The sequence below is a fragment of the Magnolia sinica genome, chromosome 3 (assembly GCF_029962835.1).
Source record: "Magnolia sinica isolate HGM2019 chromosome 3, MsV1, whole genome shotgun sequence".
Lineage (NCBI taxonomy): Eukaryota > Viridiplantae > Streptophyta > Magnoliopsida > Magnoliales > Magnoliaceae > Magnolia > Magnolia sinica.
The window spans coordinates 49,480,064-49,485,150 of NC_080575.1; positions in this window are offsets into that span (position 1 = coordinate 49,480,064).

The following is a 5,087-nucleotide window of genomic DNA, read 5'->3' on the forward strand; positions in this document are numbered from 1 at the left end:
AATAGTCTTGCTCTGAAGCTTCTTCTGAGTCAGATGATTCTGAACCCGAGTCTACTAATGAGGTCAAGGCCTTAATGACTCTAGCCAGAGTCACTTCCTCAAACAATTATAATTCAACTTATGATGAAAATCTAAGAAGCGACCCTGAAAATGATGATGATTTACAAGATGCCTATAATGCCCTATACAGGGAAAGTTGTAAGATAGCTGTAAAACTAAAACTTCAAAAAGAAAAGTTTTTAAAGTTAAAAGAAGATTTTGATAACTTAGTTTTAGAAAAATTGCATTTTTTTTATTGTTTTGAAAAAGCTAAGTGTGATTTAGATTTCAAAACATCCCAAGTTCAAAACATTAAATCAGAAAATGAAAAACTAAAACTAGAAGTCTCTTCTCTTGAGTTTGAAGGATACTTGGAGGTATGCCCAGGGTGATCCTAAATTAGAACGACTACTAACCGGATTAAGAAAATGTGGCAATAGATCCAGTCTGGGCTACGATAAGAATACACCCCCTAAAAGTAAGTCCACTCCTCCTAAGTTTGTTAAAGGGGAGTCCTCTAACTCAAAAGGAAAAAGTCTGAATTAAAATAGTTTCAAAAATTTAAAAACTTTTTAGGCTATGAAACCTAAAAGCAACCATATCAATTATAGAAATCAAAATCATAACCCCTTAGCTGAGAAAATTATAGATTTACTCAAGGAGCTTCTAAAATCTAACTCGAATAGTAGAATATACAATAGCTACAAGAATAGAAAAACCAATTACGCTCTAAAACCCAAAATTGTAATGAAATGGGTCCCTAAGGTTACTTGTTTGGTTGCCCACACCGTTTTCAAGGCTTTAAGTCAATCAAAGTGGTACCTAAACAGTGGTTGTTCTAGATACATGACATGTGATAAAGATTTATTCACCAATCTTAAAGATATGACTGATGGCTCAGTCACATTTGGTGATAGTAGCAACTGCAAGATTATTGGCCAAGGTACGATTCAACTCTTTAATCTTCCTCCATTTGAGAATATGTTGTTTGTAGAAGGGCTTAAGCATAATCTCTTAATCATTTCTTGAATTTGTGATAATAAACATAGCGTAAAATTCACCAACTAAGGGTGTGAATTTCTTATAAGAACGGTTTTATGATATTAACTGGTCATAGAACATCTAAGAATTGTTATATAGTCAGCGATTCAAACTCGTCTAAGTTATCATGTTATATGGTCTAAACCGATGAGACCGAACTAGGACATAAATGCCTAGGACATGTATACTACCGTAATCTTTATAGACTGAGTAAAAGTGAAGTAATAAAAGGTCTACTCGAGTTAAAGAAAATGGATAAAATTTGTGGCGAATGTTAGATTGGAAAACAAACTAGGAGTGCTCACAAGAAAGTGAACTCCAATGCCACATCTAAACCCCTTGAACTCCTCCACATGGATCTCATTGGACATACTAGAATGGAGAGTCGAGGCGGTAAGAAATATATTCTGGTAATTGTAGATGATTTTACTAGGTATACATGGGTAGTTTTCATGAGAGAGAAATCAGAAACTCTCGATGAAGTGAAAAGGGTACTCAAGTGTATCCAAACTGAGAAGGAATCATATGTCTCTAAAATCCATAGTGATCATGGTTCCAAATTTGTAATAACAGTTTTGAGAAGTTCTATAGAGATCATGGAATATCGCATGAGTATTCTACACCCAAGACACCTTAACAGAATGAGGTAGTTGAAAGAAAAAAATCGAGTACTTTAAGAAATGGCTAATGTGATGTTAAATAGCATGAAACTTCCTAAAAATCTTCGGGCTGAAGCAGTGAACACGGCTTGTTATCTCAATAACCGTGTTTATACTATAAAATCTAATAATAAGACTACATATGAACTATGGTTCAATAAGAAGTCTACTATCAAATACTTTCGAGTTTTTGGTAGCATTTTGCGTGATCAGGAAAATCTGGGAAAATTCAACACTAAAAGTGACGAGGGTATTTTCCTAGGATATGCGTTAAATAATTGAGCGTATCATGTTCTCAACAAGAGGACCGGTGTAATTTAAGAGTCCATTAATGTGGTTATAGATGATCACCTGAATACACCTGTCTCAAGTTCAGAAGATGATGAAGTCTCTTTATTTGGTAAACCAGACTCTTCGTCTAGTCAAAATGACACTGAACTACGATCAGTTAAAGACCATCCAACTGATCGAATTCTTGAAAATCCTCTCACTAGTATGTGCACTCATATACAATTAGAAAACATTTGTAATTATGTGTGCTTCACATCCCAGATTGAGCCGGCCATTGTAAAAGAAGTGCTTGCTGATGAAAACTAGATAGTGGCTATACAAGATGAGCTTAATCAATTCGTAAGGAATGATGTATGGTACTTAGTTCCTAGACTTAATGATAAATACATTATTGGAACTAAATGGATCTTTAAAAATAAGTCTGATGAGCTTGGTAATATTATAAGAAACAAGGCTAGACTGGTTGTACAAGGGTACACTCAGATAGAAGGTATCGATTATGATAAAACTTTTACCCCAGTAGCTCATCTTGAATCTATCAGACTGTTTATATCCATTGCTTGTTAGAAAAAATTTCAAAATTTATCAAATGAATGTTAAGAATGCTTTCTTGAATGGTGATCTGCATGAGGAAGTATATGTTGAATAGCCTAAGGGTTTTGAAGATGCTAAAAATACTGATCATGTTTATTGCCTGAAAAAGGCACTCTATGGATTAAAACAAGCTCCTAGGGCATGGTACGAGAAATTGACTAAGTTTTTACTAAGTCATAACTTTATAATGGGGAGTGTTGATAAGACACTTTTTGTAAAGAAACACAATGATCACATACTGATAATACAGATATATGTTGTTGACATTATCTATGGATCTACCTGTTCTAACATAACTGTTGAGTTTACAGATTTAATGAAGTCCAAATTTGAAATGAGTATGGTTGGAGAACTGAACTATTTCTTAGGTTTGCAAGTAAAACAGCTTGCTGATGGGTTCTTTATCTCTCAAACCAAATATGCTCTAAATTTGGTTAAAAAGTTTGGTTTTAAGAGCAGTAAAAATTTCGATACTCCTATGAGTACGACACTTTAACTCTCTAAGGATTCGACAGGTAAAAGTGTAGATCCTAAGTTGTATCGTAGTATGATAGGTAGTTTATAATATTTAACTGCAAGCCGACTTGATATTGCATTCATCGTAGGAATCTATGCTAGATATCAATCAGACCCTAAAGAGTCCCACCTGATTGCTGTAAAGCACATTTTGAGATATGTCGCAAGTTCGACCTAACTCGGCCTTTGGTATCCTCATGATACTAATGTTCAATTAGACGGTTATTCAGATTGCTGATTGGGCTGGTAATATTGATAACCACAAGTCTACCAGTGGTGGATGTTTTTATGTCAAGAACTATCTAGTTTTATAACATAGTAAGAAACAGAGTTCCGTATCACTTTCCACAGCTGAGGCTGAGTATATTGCAGTCGGTAATGCATGCACCCAGTTTGTGTGGATGAAGAGGTTATTAAGTGATTGCGGATTGCGTAAGATTCTATGGTGTTGTATTGCGGCAATTCTAGCACAATTAACATTTCTAAAAATCCAATTCAACATTCTCGAATTAAGCATATTGACCTCGGATATCATTCTATTCGTTAATTAGTAGAAGATAAGATTATTTCTATGGATTATATTCAGACTGAAAATCAACTTGCAGACATTTTTGCAAAACCACTTGACAGAAACAGGTTTGTGAAATTAAAATTGGATATGGGTCTGTGTAATATGAGTTGAATTGCTTGTGTTTATTTGTACTATATTGCATGGTTTTATTTTATTTATTTTTGTAAATTTTATATTTTAAATATATGAAAATTGAAAAAATTATAAGGTGCATGACCAGTCGAGTTACTCGAGTTTGGAGATTTTTATTATGCAAAAAGCACTTTTTTCTCCATTTTTTCATCTTCCCCAACCAACCCTACTATGACCAGTCGAACCCACCTTTGATTCCTTCATGGTTAGTGTAACTTTTTCATTTTTCTTATGAATTTAGGTTCTTTGCACTTCCATTTCCTTAATTTTGTAGTTTATTTCAAGGTTTTTGGTGGTTTATTGGGTTTTCTTGTAAAAAATCTGATTTCCTTGAAACCCATCTTTCCTTTCTTGCATTACTAGTATTTCTTGTATTCTTTGTGCTATGGAAGGTAAAAATAAGAAGAGAGCCTCTTGTGGTCCCTCTTCTTCCCGTTCCACTTCAATCATGATGCGTCATCTTCGTTCATCTGAAGAAGACCCCGAATATATACGGATACTCATCTCTATAACGTGATTGTTGAGAGGACTGTCAACTCAAATCATTTGGAACCGTTTGACATTGTTCCCCTCCTTCAAACTGTAAGATGGGCTAACATATTAAATTGAGGGGGTCTAACATACCGTTCCATTGCGCAGGCCATGTTTTCTTATATAAGTGACTTTTCTGCTGAGAATTTCACTTTTATTATTTCAGCATGAGAAGGTCCTATTGATGTAGACCATCACTTAATATTTGGATTGATGGATATTCCAGTTAATGATGACGGAATTCATATTTCCTCTTTAGTGGCAAGGCTTTCTGAATCTGAAAAACTAATGCTAACTAGAGTGTTATGCAACATGGAACTCTAGTATTGCGCCCAATTCCAATTATATGTTACCTAGATATAGGATTCTCCATCGTATTTTCATATCTAATGTGTATCCTAGGTCTGGTAACAAAATTGAGCTAAATTCTTTCATGGCTCGCATCCTTTACTCGATTGTTACCAGTGTTCATGTATGTCTTCCATCTCTTATTTATTACATTATCATTCAGTTTCGTCTCCATCCGGGTCATAGTGATATTCCATTTGCTTATCTTATGACTGCCTTAGCCACCATAGTCTTATGGCTATGCCTCTTAGAGAAGCTCCCATATCCCATCTTCCCTTCAACAATTCAAACATTAATAAGATGAATTTGAGGTTAGCTCCTGGCCAAGTTGATGGGGGTGTTGGAGGAGCTGCTGAAGAAACTAG